This window comes from Hylobates moloch, unplaced genomic scaffold (genome assembly GCF_009828535.3).
Source record: "Hylobates moloch isolate HMO894 unplaced genomic scaffold, HMol_V3 SCAFFOLD_1, whole genome shotgun sequence".
NCBI lineage: Eukaryota > Metazoa > Chordata > Mammalia > Primates > Hylobatidae > Hylobates > Hylobates moloch.
This window is the reverse complement of record NW_026652276.1, coordinates 23901195-23918196: the sequence shown is the minus strand read 5'-3', so window position 1 is coordinate 23918196 and position 17002 is coordinate 23901195. Positions and strand designations below refer to the sequence as shown.

At 52.4% G+C, this 17002-nt stretch overlaps 1 protein-coding gene across 2 annotated transcripts in view; it reads right to left on the bottom strand.

The window, feature by feature from the left end:
• Positions 1-17002, bottom strand: part of TNS1 (tensin 1) — a 214892-nt gene that overhangs the window by 148743 nt on the left and 49147 nt on the right. The window lies entirely within an intron of this gene.

Sequence of the window (17002 nt, the reverse complement as noted above, 5' to 3'; positions counted from 1 at the left end):
GGCTCTGGCCAGGCCATGTCAGGGCACAGACACCTGGGGCAGGAGATCACCAGGGAATGTGGCTGCTCCTCCTTCAGCCACTGGCCCAGCAGCCTCCCTGGGGACAGGACGGGCAGGGCCAGAAGGCTTGGGGGACAGGGGTGGGGAAGCGGGCAGGGAGGGGTCAAGACTCCATAGAAAAGACACAGGTGCAGAGAAATGGCCAAAGGGCTTCTGGGTGGAGAAGAATGTTTGCTGAGATGGTGATGATGATAATAATAATAATATAGCAACTCTCAGCTTTTCTACAGCACTCTGCTGTATGCTGTTTCCAACTCATTTTGTGACTGGAGGCCAGGAATCTCACTTCTGAACCTGCTTTTTTCTTAGCTGTCAAATGTGAGATAGTAATCTCTGCTGTTTTCTCTGGGCTGAGTTAGGACATTTGTGACTGTACATTCAAAAGTCATTTAAGCTGAGCTCCAGTTAATGAAATACATACTTCAACTCTCTTTGAAATTGATCAAAAATAAGATGGATTGGTGGAAATGTGATAAAGCAAATATATCAAAGTATTCATTGTAGGAGTTTACCATATAATCATTTCAACTTTCGTACATGCATGAAGTTTTCCATGATAAAAATAATGGGGGAAGTGAGGTGAAAAGTTTAGAGCACCATATGAATGATAAAAGTGAAGAAGCAGACAGGATTATTTAGAAAGGAAGGGGAAAAGTTATTTGCTACACACCTATCAGATGCTGGGCACTAAAGACTATTAACTCTCACTTAGTCTTCTAATCACCCGGTTATTATAGCTGAAGATCGTGACCTTGGAGCACAGAGATGACTTGTGGAAGTCCAAGCAGGACTGTGCAGAGGACCTCACACCTGAACCTGGCTGGCTCCAGAGCCAAGCTCCACACCACTCAGACATCCAGAGGTTGAAAGGCCCTTCCTTCTCTTCCGCATCTGGACCAGTGGCCTGTACCTCCGAGTCTCAGTTTCCCCTGTGACACAAAGATCTTTAAGAACTTTTCCAGTCCTAACACACACTAATTTTATTAATTCAGCCAAACCCTTCCCCAGGCTTCAGTTTTCCCCAGAAGTACAATGACAGGGGAGTCCCTGAGAGGGGATACGATTTTGGAGCATGTGAGGCCAGAGCCACAGGGAGATGGCCAGTACTTTGGAGGGCTGGCTCGCCCCCAGTCAGAGACAATGAAACCCTTGGGGATGGGGGAGAGAAGGACAGCTTCTCGGGACCTTGTATGGGGAGGGCAGAGATAGAAGCATCGCTCCACTCATCCTCTGCCTCCAGAGCAAGATTTCATCCTCTCCTAGCTGGAAAGAGGGTCTGGGTTCTGAGTCCCAAATTCCAGCATCTGGAACCCACCAGCCTCAACAGCAGCCTCAATCTGTGAGAGTGTGGATGCTGTCCACAAATGGCAAGGACGGTGAAAGCAGACGGACTATGGGGACACTTGGCCTAGTCCTCCCTAGCCGTCGGCCCAGCCTCAAACCAAATCTCCCACTCACTGGCCCCAACTCTAGGGCAAAGGTGACTCCAATAACATTATCCTCCTTAACCCCTACCCACCACCCCCACTGCAGACTAAGGGCCCCTCTGGGGCTTGGGTCAGCTCTGCTTAGATGAAGGAAGTTAGAGGATCCTGGGTCAGTTTCAGCTCTCTAGAGGTGGATGTGGGGATTGTGCTATAAAATTAGAACCCCTCCCACTAGCAGGTACCCAGAACAGCAGAATGCTCCATCTTCTCCTTCTCTTCCTTCCAACCCACATCCACATTATCCCAACTGACATCAAAGGGTCCCAGCTCCCCACTGCCTGCTACTTCCAGTCCAAGCTCTGCAGTGGAACATCCCGGCCTTTCCAACCTTCTCTCCTTCCATCCTCCAACTTTGAGGGTCAGGCCTTTCTCATACACCATTCCCTCTCCTCCCTATCAGCATTCAGGGCTCAATTCAGAAGCCATCCTCCCTGGATCCTTCTCCAGACTCACCACTTGGTGGGCACTGTCCCCTCCTCTGAGCACCTGGGGCTTCTGCGGCTCACTAACGCCCTGACATGCAGTGGGTCAGGTGCACTTCTATGGCTCCCATTTTTGGAACGATAAGGGATTTGTTCATTCTTTCCCTTCCCCTTTCCTCGTTTGTTCAGTGCCCAGCACAAAGTTGACACATAGTAGAGTCTCAATAAGTGTGGAATGAATAAATGAATGATGAAGAGATGGATGGATGGATAATCAGTTCATGATTAAATCAAAGGGCATTTTAAAATGCTTAATACAGCACTAGGCTGTACCAAAGATACTCATATGAAGACTTTTATATTTGAAGCTATATAATTGCAGGCAGAAACACAGGCTTTGCTAGGACCCAGGACATCCTAGACACATCCCACAAAGGTCTCTGACAGATTGAGCGGGGAGTGGGGGTGACCTGGAAGACCCCTCCTCCAGCCACTCTCAGGAGACTTTGGAGGTTACACTATCCATCCCCTACCCCATCATCACCCCTCTTTCCAGCCTGCCTGCTCCAGCACCTGGGTATAGAATTATAAACCCAGCAAGTCCCTTGAAACCTTAAGAAAGGAAGTCAACAAGCTAGAGGATTTCACAGAAAAAGAGCAGCCTTCCTCCTTAATTCTAAGAGCTGTCCCACAGCCCATCATCTATCCTCAGCTCTCCCCATTGTCACTTCCACCATCTCTGTCTCTCTCTCACACACACACACACACACACCCGCACATACTCTGTCTCTCACACACATGCACACAGTGAGAACTGCTTTCTGAACAAGTCTGCTCAGCCCCCTGGCTCCCTCCTCCCAACTCTTCCTTCCAAGCCCCTGAGGACCAAGGTTCCCAGGGTCTCCACCTCCCATCCCCAGCCTCCTCCCCACCTCCTTAAGCCAACCCATGCTCCTTTCCTTGTCCCTACCTCCCTCCCTCCCACCCCAATGCAGGATTGCACATCTGGTTCCAGTTGTGGTTGGTCCCTTCAGGGGTAGGCCTGGGGGTTTCTCATAAAACTGAATACCAGCCTTGGAGCCCGATGGAACTTGGGGGAGGGAGGGCAGGAGGCTGAAGGGGTGGAGGAGCGAGAAAAGAAGACAGGGAGAAAAGAGGTGAGGAGACACAGAACCGAGAAAGGAGACGGCAGTGCCTGGCATCGAGCAGGCGCCCAGTGGATGCCTGTGAGCTGCAGACAGAGGCTGCAGAAACAGATGGCAGGAGAGCCAGGAGCAGAGAGAATGGGACAAAGAGGGTGTCAGAAACGGAGACCCAGAAGGAGGAAAGAGATGGAGCTGGGGGTGGCAGGACAGAGTCTGGAGCAACAGAGAGGCCATTGAGGAGAGCAGGGAGCAATGAATTGTGTGTGTCGGGGCCAGGTGCTGAGTTAGGCACTTCCACTGGAAGAGAAGGGACGTGACAGAAAGGGGACAAAGGACACAGAGAAGCAGAGAAGAAAGGCGAGGAGAAAGTCAAGAGAAAGATGGGGCAAGGTCCAAGCTTCATGAATCCAGTTTTCCCTGGCCTCTCAGCCCCAGCCCCACCCAGGGCCCCTCAGTGGCCGGGACAGGAAGGGGAGTTCAACCCAGAGATGCCTTCATTTGTTCCTTCATTTCACTTTAATCAACATTTAAGCTCCTGCCCTGCGCCAAGCTTTTCCCATGTGCACTCCACACAGAGGCGCATGAAAACGTGGAAGTGGCTATGATTCTCATCTCAGTCTTAGAGATGGGCTCAAAGCAATGAAGTTAAGCAAAAGCACAAAGCGGCTAATGAAAGAGATAGAATTTGAATGCAGCTCTTCCAACTCAAGCCCATGTCACCATGTAACACAACTAGGAATTCCAGGTCCCAGCACTACCTCCGGAGGGCACCACATCACCCGACTCCCACGCTCAAGGAGCCAGACTCTCAGGTTCTTACAGCACTAAGGAGAAGTTCCTCTGAGCTGGGCTAAAAGCTGACAAGATTCCCAGCAGGGAGGGGTCAGTTCCCCAAATCTTCCTGTGATGGGTGGGAAGTGTTAGTCTCTAGGGCAATTACTGGAGCCGCCTCCTCTAGCACCCTGGGCCCTCACTCTCTTCTTCCCCCTCCATCACAGAGAAGGCAGGGCCACATGCCCAGGTCTCAAGGGCAGAGGCCACTGGGGCACCACTCTGCTTCCTTCCCAAAATGTCCTGGGGCAGAGGCTATTCTGGGCCTCTGAATCCTGCTAGGCCCAACACACCCCATAGGGAGCCAGGCCCTGGGGGCCACTCTAGGCATGCAATGTCTATGCATTTGAGCTGTACCTTCCCTCTTCTGACCATGCCCTCCCCTCTACAGCTAGATATGAGTACGGGCTGTCTTCCAGGGTGCTTCCATCTCAGGATCACCCCCTAGTGGGCCCCCCTCACTAGGGCTCACTCCAGAGATGACCCCAGAAGCCACATTCACGCTGCTGCCCTGAAGCCCCCCATCCTTGCCCTTCCTTCCTAATGTCAGGTCTTCTTCTATGTATCATCCTTAAAACTCAGGCCAGAAGGAGGCAGGAGTAGGGGCACCCCCTGCTCACCACTGTGTCCTCTATGACATCTCATTGGCATGCATTTGCATTTGCATCCTCTCTCAAAGTGCAGAAATGTGCACAGCACCAGGCCCTTTGCTGCACACTCCCACCTCAGGAAGAAGTGCTGGGCTTTCCACATTCCAGCTTCCTACTCAGATTTGTACCATAGTCTCAGGGCAGCGGATGGAAAGGGAAGGAGAGTCAGGGGAAAATGGCCCACCAACAGCTTATCCCCAAGGCACACACTGGCAGCCCCTCCCTCCTCTCACTCTGCCTGTTTCTAGCCAGAAGAGCAATTGGGTCCAGCACCAAGAGCCTCAGACTGGAAGTCAAGGCCTCAGGTTCCAGCCCGACTCAGCCTCCAATGCCCTTGGTGACCAGAGGAAAGTCTCAGTCCCTCTTGGCTTCAATCTCCTCAACTGATGGCCTTAAGGTCTCTTGGAGATGCCCAGAAACATGTTTCTAGGCAGACATTGGTCCTTGGCAGAAAGTACTGCACACAAACCCCTGTCTCCCCTGAGAAGCACAATTTTAAAGCAGGAAGGACCCTGGGGCTCTAGCTGCCTCCAGGGCAGGGTTTCCCTTGGATCTATCCCTGCAAAGACCACTGGTATCAGCCTGGATTCCTTCAGGGAGCCCTCCTTCCCATAGCATCACACCTACCATCCCAAACCCATTATTTTGAGGCTTCTAGACCGGATAATTGGGGAATCCCCAGACCTAGACTATCTGTATCTCAGGAAGGTGTTGGCAGGATCCCTGATGAAATTCCTGGAGACAAGAGAGAAAGCTGAGTAGATTCCTAGCCAGCAAGCAAAGGGGTGTTGATGAATAGATCAATGTCAACTTCCTGACTTGCCAAAGGGCTCCATCCTCTGCCCTGGCTTGTTCAACATACTTATCAGTAACTTAGGTTACAACTTAGAAGGAAGGCTTACCAAGCACACCAAGGAACAAAAAAAAAAAAAAGAAAAGAAAAAAGCACCAGGAAAAGCTAAGATGCTGAAGTGAACTTTAATGCAAAGCTGACTTTATAAATGAGCCAGAATTAGCAAGGGAACATTTTTCTTGGGGTAATGTCCAAAACAAGGGTTCCAAAGTCATAAAAAACCTGAACCGATAATAGTTCATACAGCAAAAGGTCTAAAATTTATTGAAAACAGAAATTCATTTAGCTAACAGTAGGATATGCTTGCCCCCAAAAGGCACAGGCACTTTTGGTTGTATTAATGGAGGTATAGCATCTAGACCAAAGGAGATAAGAATTCTACTCTACTCCACCAGACACCATCAGAAATGTCAGTTTCTTTTCTGTACCCTATAAGCCAAAGAGCATCCAGAGGAGGACAGCAGTGGACACTCCGTAAATATTTGTTGAATAAAAACCACAAGGAAAGGTTAAAGAAACCGAGCCCAATTTTTATTTCAGATAATAAAAAACACAGCAAGCACCATCAGCTCCTTGAAAAAATTGTCTTGGGAAAGTGAACCATGGCAAGTGCCACTGCCCACGTGCACCTCCACTGTCTCTCTGCCCCTTCATCTGTGAACTCCTTGAAGCCTAGGGCCATTTCCCATTCATCTCTGAATGGCCAAGAGGCAGAAACTACCAGGGGCAGCTGCTGGGAACAGGATAACATCCTGACAAGGCCAGGCCTGTGGGCCCTGGTCAGTGGGGAGCGTGCTGGCCACACCCCGAGAGCTGACCTTTAGCCAAGCTGGCTCCTGGGCTGGGGAAGGTGAGGAGGCCTGGCTGGTGGCAGAACACTTGGCTCACATGTGCTGTCCCAGGCAGGCCCTGGTGCTGGCCAGCTGGCTTCCCACTCCCTAGGCCTCCCTTCCTGCCATCATCTAGTAGCCCTATGGAGACCGATCCTAGCCAGGCATTGTCACCCAAAGCCCAGAGCTGTCCACTGGTCCAGGTCCAAGTCAGGTTCCTCTCTCTCTTCTTCTCTTCCTTCTTCTGTTCCTCTCCCTCCTCTGCTGTCACCTGCACGGCCCTCTTCCTCCTCTGCACTCTTCTGCGCAGCACCTTCCTTCCCCTCCCCTGCTTTAGTTTACCCCTTGGCTCACATTCCTTCTCCCCAGGCCCATCCTCTAGGGCTCTGCTCACGGCCAATCTCCCTGCCCCGGGCTCCGAGGGAAAATCTCCCCATTGCTGCACCCTCCTCCACTCCCTAGAGTTTTTAGTGAGGTAGCACTTTCAGGGTTGGAGAGAGCTGGAAACTTCCCTCCTGAGGACTTCGGATCCCCCCCTATAGAAAATCATCATCACCTTGCTGCACTTTGAAACGGGGAGCCATCCCTCCAGGGGGAAGGGAATCACAGAAACCTGGCCCCATCCTACCAGGAGTGGAGAAGAGATCCCGGGCTTTGGAAGTGCACTGACCACATCTGAAGCTGTGTAACCTCGAGCAAGTTATTTCACTGCTCTGAGTACTGAGTGCAAGATCTGGCCTACAGCATCTCTCCATAAATGTTAGCTCCCCAGACATTCTCCTCCTTCAAAGAAGCCATCACCACCCCCATCGCAGAATTACGATTCATCTCTCTCTCATGTATCTCCCTGCTTAATAATGCTCAGATTTAGTGAGTGTTTCCCAATTGACACACTGTTCCTAGAGCTTTGTGGGGATTAACTCATTCTAATCCTGCCAACACCCCATTGGGTATTGACCTTTATGAATCCCATTTTACAGAGGAGGAAACTGAAGTTCAGAGACATCAGCTACGTTTGCTTCTCCCCTCCTAACTACAGCAGCTGCAGCAAGCTGGCAGGGCCTCAGGGCCTGGCTGGACCACATTCCAGCATATCACGGCTCTCCTTGACCTGACAGGGGCTCATCCACCCCTGCCTGCACACCCCAGGCCCTCAGGGCTCACTACCCATCCTCAAGGCGGCTCCCGCCACTGGGGGAAACCTGCTTCCTGGAACCCTTGGTTTTGCTTCAGGGAACAAATCTCCCCAAAGCACTCTACTGCGCAGCACCTTCGTGACACAGTCACGCAATCACTGGAAGTCTCCCATGGTGGTGGCTTCACAGGCTGGACATCCCCAGGTTTTCAGTTTCTGTACTCTTCCACGTGCCAGGTGTTCAGTGGTTCTTTCTCTGGTTCTGATCCTTTTCCAGTTGGCCCCGTCCCATCTGTCACTCACCCCTTCATTCCACAAGTACTTTCTAAGTGCCCGCAGTGGCCCAGGCCCTGTGAGGCCCTCCAGGCAGAACATAAACACAGCCAGATGGGCCCCTGCCCTCAAGGAGCACTTGATCTAGGAGAGGGAACTGCTGAAGGAACAAACACAAACACACAACACAAATCGTGCTGAGTGACCTGAAGGGAAAGAACAGGTGGCCGGAGGGAGAGACATTTAGTCTGTCTCTAACATTTATGGAGAGATGCTGTAGGCCAGCTGATGGGCACTTAACATGTGCCAAGCCCTGGTACAGCCCCAGTGCTTGCATTCACTCATTCCCTCCTCTCCCCACACCTGGGAGTAGATGTTATTCTAACCCCATTTGTACAGTTGAGAGAGCTCAGACATAAGAGGTGAAGCCACTCGTCCAAAGTCAATGATAATGAGACAGCAAATAAGCAGGGGTGATAGGACTTGATTCCCTAGTTTATACTCTTAACCACTATGTCATATTGCCTCTAAGAGGCTCAGAGAGGGTTCATTAAGGCCCACTTCCCAAACCGGTGACTCTCCCATGCCACACAAACACAAACACACACACAAAAGCCAGCAGCAGCCTGCCCAGTGCAGAAGTCAGCAGGCCCAGCCTGGTGGGGACCTGGACACCACACTGTGATTTTATCCACGTACCCAAATGCAGCACTGGCTTCACCAAGATGGCAGTCCCCAACCTCCAGACTTTCAGCTTGTTCTCCCACTCAGATGGCACGGACACTTGACCTTTACCCTGGTAGGCTTCAAGGTGGCTGGAGGGACTGGCTAAAACAACGTGAATGGGGCTGATGACGACCCCTTCCCAGGAGGGCTTGCTTGAGGAATGGTTCCTGGTCTCATGGAGGCGAAGAGGGTTGGGGCAAGAAGGGCCCCCAAATCAGGGAAACAATCACTCCAAGCCTTCCCCAAGGCCACCCAATCAAGGCTCACAAAATGTTGAGGATTTAGAGTTGAGCAACCCAGTCCTCTCCTTGTAACGACATGGAAACGAGGCCCAGCGAGGGCAAGTATGGAGTCCCAAAATCACCACAGGGAGGAGCTCAATGACGTCAACCCTAGACAGGGCTCCAGCTCCCAGCCCAGTGCTCAGGCCTCTGCATCACACTGGTCCCCAGGAGAGGAGGTGCTGGCCTGCCCATCTGGGGATGGAAGCAGGAGCCTCACGTCCATTCCTAATGTTCATGAGGAGGGAAAGAGCAGCTTGGGCCACTGGGGCAGTGAGGGATCTGCAGGGCCCAGATGAAGGATGCTCAGGCTCCAGGAGCAGCACAGTCCTGCCCTCCACTAGATAATCCTAGCAGAGGCTGGGGCAGAAGAGGTGGGAGAGTGAGGGGCAACAGCTACAGCCCCGCCCTCTGGGTGCTCCTCACCAGGGACCCCATGGGTGACTGTTTTCTTGGAACATTGTGTTCAGGCTGTGAGCCTTGGCTCAAGCAATCTACCCTGGCAAGTCTCCAGCTGCCTGTTTAATAATGTACAGCCAATCGGCCATTAACTGCAAATTAAAAAAAAATAAAGAGAAAGAAAGAAACATTTGGTGGTTATTTCTGTTGTTGGGTTTTGGGTTTTTTCTTCCAAGTACTTGGTGGTGGTTGTGAAAACCAAGTCTCTGGCCAGCATTCAGGCCAATCACAGCCTGCCCTGGCTGGGGGACCCTGGCAGGTTCCACTTGCCTTTGCCCACTCCCACTCACCCCACTGAGCCCAGGCGCCAAAGAGCCCGCTCCCACCTCCACAATCCTGGTGATGCCCTGGGTCAGCTACCCTAGGGGAGCCACAGGGTGGCCCAGGAGGACCGAGGGAGGGGACGTGGGATGTGCTGGCAGGCAGAGGGAGCCCAGCTCTAAAGGGGCCAGTGCTTCCTAGGAATTCCACTCCCGTCTGGCCTATGTCAGGAGCAGAAGGTAGAGCTGGCATGGCAAAAGCAGGTGTGAGGAGCTGAGTGAGACACCAGGTGGCCAGATGTCCCCCTTGGGTACCTGGGTTTCAGCTGTTTTCCATGTGGGATTCAAGACTTGCGGTCAGATCGGGGAACCCAAAACCAGAAGACTCAGGAGAGCATTTAGGGCCAGAAGGGGAGACACTGGTCCTGTAAGAAGATTCAAACAGAATGGTCCTGGGCCATCTGCAGAAGCTGGCTTGGGCTAATAAGCCCACCAGGCTCTCCTTGTCTCTCCAGCCTGGCAAGGATCTGCCTCCCCAAACTTCTAAGCAGAGAGAGGCAGTGCCGCACGTGGAAGGAGGCAGGAGCCAGGGGCTGGGCTCCTATGGCTCTACTCTGGCTCCCTGGTGATCCTGCCCAGTCTCATGCCCTCTCTGGGTCTCCATCTTGTTGCTATGCTGCAAGCGAATGAGCTGCGGTCCCCCCATCCTTTGTGGGAATGTCAGCCAGCAAGGGACTGCCAAGGTGAGATGCAGCGCAGCCAGCGTGGACCCTAATCCTGATGATGATGGTGATAGCGATGATGCTGATGATGATGATAAGCTATCATCTATGGAGCTCTGAGGGTGCTCTGGGTACTCTATCTGGTTATTCCTCCTGGTAACTAAGCAGGTACTGTGATTACCACCATGATAAACAGGAAAGTGAGCTTTGAAGAGGTTGTCACTTGTCCCAGTGTCACAAGGCTAGGGAGTGATCAAGGCAGGAGTTGGACTCAGGCCATCTGGCCTCAGGGCTCTTTACCATGCTGCCTTAGAGTCCAGTCAAGGAGAGTGGCGCAGACCCCACCATCAAGAGCCCCAGCAGCCCTTCCTGCCCTGCCTGCACATCGTGCTGCTGGCCTCTCCTTCCACCATCCAGCCTCCCCAGCCTCCCCTTGGGCCTTTGCTTCCCTAGGCCCCCTGTGGGCTTCCTGCACACATGGTGCTCACACACGGTGCTCACACACTCTCATGAGTAAAGGACCCAAAGATCCACACTGGCAGACACTTGCCCCCACACAGGCACATTCCCACATATACACATGCACACAAGGGTCTTCAGACGCACAAAAGATCCATGCACACACTTCCGTGAACGTACATGCACACACACAGGCACACTCGTGAGCTCCACCCAACAGCGGCTGGGTGCAGGTACCCATGGGCTGTCTGGGCAGCCAGAGCTGGACAGGTGTCCACCATAGTCCCCAGGGGGTTACTCCAAAGATGAGAAGCTGCTGGCTAATAACACTGCAGCACATTCCTGGGCCGAGATAAGCGGCTCCAGGCATTCTCAGCACGTTCCAGCCTCGGTGTCTCACCCCTGTGGGTTCCACGCCCACAGTGCCAACTGGGAGGAACTGCAGAAGGTGGCACCACCAACACAGGTGCCCTGGCCAGCAACCGGCCACTCTCCCTTCTAGCCAGCTTCCCCCTCTCCAGGGGCCCCAGGACCATGTGGGCCTCAGTTTCCCCCCAGAGACATCCACACAGGGAAGGAGGGGAAGGTCTGTATTCATCCTGAGAAGTGGGCCCAAACACAAGCCTTCCTCCCGCACAGTGCCCGTCCACCACCAGTCCCTCCAAGCTAGGCCAACACACACCCCACTGTACTGCCTCAGGCACCAAGTACTCAGTGCCTGGGCAGAGCCTGGGCAGCAGGAGGTTACAGAGCCCCTCCTAAGCAGTGGGAGGCGGTCAACACCTTATCTCATCATGACTGTGGCCATTTGACAGGTGAGGGGACTGGAGCTCACTGAGACAGCATCCAGAATGTGAACCCAGGTCTTTCAAGTCCTAAGCCAGGGGACTGTCCATGGCCTCAAACGATCCTCCCTCCTGGCCAACTCTGGGAATTGAATATTTTCAGTGACACTGGGTAGGTCAGGGACAATGTCCCTCTCAGGGAAAAAACTCATGTTCATTACAGGCTCAGAGACAGGGGACTCTCAGCACACACAAACAGGCAACGCTCCCACAAAGTGTCAGACATCTGGGGGTTGTTCTGGGGCCTCTGCAGCTGCCTTGAGGTGGGAGGGGTGTCCTTAAAACAGGAGATTGGAGGACATGAGCACCGCCCCCACAAGTCCCAGAGTCACAGAAGGCTCTGGAGGAAATGGGAGCTGTGAAGTCAGAGAAAGGGGCTCCCCCATCCAGGGGTCAAGAGGATGGGGTCTTTGAATTTTGTTTTTTTGTTTGTTTGGCTTGGTTAAAAAAAAATTTTTTTTATAGAAACAGGATCTACATTGCCCAGGCCGGTCTCGAACTCCTGGGCTAAAGGGATCCTCCCACCTCAGCCTCCTAAAGTGCTGGGACTACAGGCATGAGCCACCGCACCTGGCCGCTCTTTGAACTTTGGGCTATGGATCAGGGTGAAGGGCTGACACCTGGGGAACAAGGGAGGCTCCTGGAGGGAACATGAATGATACAGAGTCCTGAGGGGCACAGCAGAAGGGGGAGTAACAGGGACACAGAAAAGTCAGGCAGGAAAGAGAAAGAACAAAAAAATAAAGACAGGGAGCGGGATCTGAAACACCCGAAGGAGCAAGGCTGCAGGGAGAGGATGGAGACGCAGGCGCTGGAAAGTCCTGTGGGATCCTGGTGGTCCCAGGGAACAGTCCTCGCTTCAATCTCTTTCTCCCCCTGTAACCTGACAAATGTTCTAGGGCTGCAGTTCTAAAGTCTGTGGACACTCACACACTCACACACACATAACTCACACACATGCACCCCTAAGTCTCAAGTGTCCCTCTGGGCAGCTCAGTCAATGAGGTCTAGAGCTGTCCCAGGCACTTCTCCAATGAGAACACTGCGGCCCAGAGAAGGGCTGTGGCTTCCCCAGAGGTGCCTTGGATCCTGCGGAGATCGCTGGGAGGAGGACCTATGTGTCCCCATGGCCTCAGTTTCCCGGAAAGCAACAAGACCAGCCAGTCAAACTGAGGCATGAGGCCTCCTAAGGAAAGGAAGGAGACGAAGGAAGCAGCCCAGGGACTCTGGGGCATGACTTTCCCAGCCCCAAGGAGATGGGATCAGGGAGGGTGAGAGCAGTGACCCAAGCTTGACAGCAGCTCAGAGAGGTCAGGACCTTGGCTGGCAATGAAAGCACAGGCTGGGGGCACGAGGAGCAGGACCATGGTATGGAGCGCAGCTGAAAGACGGGGTGTGTTCCCACGAGGCCACCCCTGGGCGGCCTGCCCCCACCCCGGTAAGGCAGCTGTGCTTCCCAGAGCCCAGTGGCCCCATGGTGGCCAGCCCCTTCTGAGCCAGCCAGGCAGCCTTACATGGACATCTCAGGGACATGGTATTTATGAGATGAGGCATCCAGTGAAGCAGCCACGCAAGCTCACCCTCCCTGCCCAGCTTCACTCCAAGGTGCCGCGCTCCTCCCACTGTGTCTCTGCACACACACCCAGCCCCTTCCAGAGCCCCCTCTCCTTCCTGGGGACAGGGCAGTGGGACTGGCAGGCTAAGGCTGCATATGAGAGGGAGCCAGACCCTGGACTCCTGATTTCACCAGGAGTCCAGTGAACAGCCACTATTGTCATAATTACCACTGTCATTCTCCATCCCAAGCCTTTTAGGTTTGGAGCCTAAAAGGAAGTGGGAAGGGTAGGAGAGGAGTAAAAACCATGAAATAAGGACCCATCAGAAACAGTCAGCATATATCACCAATTGGTCGGTGAAGATGGTGGCAATGATATATGTCAATACATGATTACTGTGGAAATAGACAGAGGCCTGAGAGAGCACAGTTTCTACATTCTTCTGCCTGATTCAAAGAAACCAACCCAAATAAGACATTTTTGAGATAATTAGAGAAAATTGAACACAGATGGGGTAGTAGCTGATCATAAGAAATTATTATTAATGATGTTAACTGTGATAATGGTATTATGGTAATGTTAAAATAAAAAGTCCTTATCTATTAAAGATGCATACTGAAGTATTTAAAGTAAAGTGATACAATGTCTGGGGTTTGCTTGAAAAATACTACAGCAAAAAAAAAAAAGGTGGGGAGAAGAGGGAGAACAGACGAAACAAAAGCAGCAAAAAGTGGATGGTTGTTGAAGCTGGCGGTAGGTACAAAGGAGTTCATTGCATCATTCTTGGTACTTCTGTATAGGTTTTAAATCTCCCATAATAAAGAATTCACACACACACACACACACACACACACACACACACACACAAGGAGAAGCTCATCTGATTCCAAGTTTCCTAAAGTGTGAGATTCAAGATGATCTTAGTTGGAAACATGGCACAACAATTTTATTTTAATATTTATGTATTTCAAGAAAAATTAAAAACATATCATAGATCAAGCCCATACCTTCTATCACTTAGAATAGATAAACGGTTAAAAAAAAAAAGCAAATTGGGTTTTTTTAAATGAAGTGAGCAGTCATGCAGGATAGTGATAACTGACATGGTCAAATGGGAAAGGAGAAAATGCCGGATGCCGTTTGGAAACAGTGAGCTCACCCAAGGTACCCCTTCATGGGAAGCTGACATGCAGTCCCACACGGCACTCACACACCCTCTTCCCAAACCGTCCTCTGCATCCTGAGCATGCAGGTTCATGGCTACATGGGAGACATCGGTCACAGAGGAAGAGCACGCTGACAGTGGGTGGGTGGATGGCTGGGATGGAGAATGACTATGGTAAATGATGACAACAGTGGCTTTTCACCAAGGGTGGCTCTGGACTAGTTCTTTACTTCCATTTTCTCCAATCCCCCACATAGCCCTCATGGGTAGACCTAACCACGTCCATTTTACAGACAGGTAAAGTGTGACTGAGAGAGGAGAAGCTACCTTCTCAAGGCCCCAAGACCAGTGGGTGGCAGATCTGGATGTTGAACTCACATTTCTTTGACGCCCAAGACTGCACTTGTTGAACCTCCCAGACAGGCAGGCAGGCAGGTAAGCAACCAGTCCAGTGGGAGCCTGAGGCCCAGCAGAGGGTGGGTTAGGGTTAGGGTGGGTTAGGGTAGTGCCCTGAAGAAGGCTTCCTGCTTGCCCAGGTTTCTAACTCTACACCTCTAGGAAACTGAGGATGGGAGAATGAGGAACTCGAACCTTCTACAAGATTCTCAGCACCCGGAGATCCCCAGCCAATTTTCACAGCAGCCCGGGCCCCAGGCCACTGAGCAAGTCTTGCCTCCCATTCTCGCATCTTCTCTCAGGACTGGGGTCCTGTGTCCTGGGATGAGACAGGCTGAAGGGGAACCTAGCGCTGCACTGTGCGGGGAGGGGGCTTTTGGGACATCAGCAGCCCAGGGGTCCTGGTTTCACCCATTCCTTAGCTGTGTAATGTAAGACATGCAGCTTCACCTCTCTGAGCCTCAGTTTCCCCCTTCTCCCCACCTTACTCTCTCTGTTCCTGCTAAAACTGGAATGGTAATAATAGCAACTTCTTCATGGGTTGTTTGAAGAATTTATTGACACAACTCACATAAGGCACTTAGGATGGAAGCTGGTGCCTTAGCATGGAACCTTAGCATGGAAGCTGGTGCCTTAGCATGGAACGTTAGCATGGAACCTGGTGCCTTAGCATGGAATCTTAGCATGGAACCTGGTGCCTTAGCATGTAATCTTATCATGGAACCTGGTGCCTTAGCATGGAACCTTAGCATGGAACCTGGTGCCTTGGCACGGAACCTAGTGTCTTAGCATGGAACCTTAGCATGGAACCCTAGCATGGAACCCGGTGCCTTAGCATGAAGACTGGTGTCTAATTGCTTAATAAATGCTAACCACTATTATCATTATTATTATTATTATTATGGACTATCCCACCCAATATCCACACTTAAGCCCTTTGGTATTCAAGGTTCTGATGAGACTGGCCCGAGGGAAGCAGCTGGGTGGGCAGCAGCCGGAGGACACAGAGGCAACTGGACGCCTCTGTGGGTGGAGGGAGAGAGGGGCAAGTGGGGGCCTCAGCTCTAGCCTCTCCAGGAATGCGGCTGGGACTGGGAGGGTGGGAGTGAGGGGAGATGCCTCGCCGCTGAGGTCAGGCCCTATTCAGAGCTGGCAGAGTGTTTATCATCATCCTTACGTGTGAAGGGAGGAGGGCGGAGAGGGAAGCCGGCAGGAGGAGGAGGAGGAGGAGCAGCAGCTGCAGAGGGTCTAGGAGGGACTCTCGGTAGGGCCACCGCTGCACAGCCCCTCACCTACCCTTGTACTGGGGTCCTAGGAGACCCCATCAGTCCCTCCACTAACTCACCCAGTGAGTGGGGGGCAGAAGGAGTGTCCCCGACTCATTGACCCATCCAGGAACAGGACATCCACCCCACAACATGTACCATTTACAAAGCTCTTCACAGCAACCCTGCAAGCTAGGTGTTATTTTCATTATCCCTATCTTACCTTTGAGGAAATTGAGGCTGGGGGCGGTCAAGTGTGCTGCCAAGAATGCTCACTGATACTAGCCCCATCTCCTGGTCTCCACACAGGACACAGAGGCAGCTGGATGCCTCTGACGGTGGAGGGCAAGGGGGGCCAGTGGGGGACTCACCCTCAGCCTCTTGGGAACATGGCCAGGGCTAGGAGGCTGGCTCCCAGGGGTGGATGCAGGGCAGGGGGCATGTGATAACAGATGTGGTCTTAGAGGGCACAGGTGGCCCATGCTGTTTTCCCCACGTCCATGCCAGGCAGGCATGGACTCTAGCACTCGGCCTCCAGGTACCAGCAGCCCAGCTTCTGATCTACCCCTCCAGACACGCACCCCACCAGTGTGGGAAGGCTCAGCCTTTCCCTGCCCAACACAACCATTTCAGTCCTTGAGATTCCAATTAAGGGAGTCCCAGCTGCTCCTTCAGTCCCCTGTCCCCCTTCCAGGCTCCCTACCACCAGAGGACGACCCCTCCTTAGGACAATCCCAATTCCCTCCAGCTGCAGTTCAATCTGTTTCCCCCAAGGCTGTCCTCCAGGAAGACCAAGAAAAGCACCTGGTTACCCTCAGTGACTGTCTGGTAGCCACTCCTCTAATGAATCACGAACCACTCTGAGCCTCAGTTTCTTTTCATGGAAAAAAGGAAAACAATTGGCACCCAGGGAAGCAGTAGGATGCCAAGGCCCCATCGGTAAGGGAGGTCTTTGGGATGTATGTAGGGTTTTCCCATTGCAGGAAGGCTCCTCTCTCCCTAGCTTCCATGTCTCCCTCCCAAATCCTGGAAAGCAAGTACTCCCTCTCCTCCCATCCTCCCCCAGCAGCCTATAGAACTTCAGGGAGCTCTGTTCAGCTAGGGAGCCTTGCTCAGTGGCTTTCGATTCAAATCCCAGAGGGTTTCCCACCACCATCTCAGGGTCTCTCTCTCTCTCTCTCT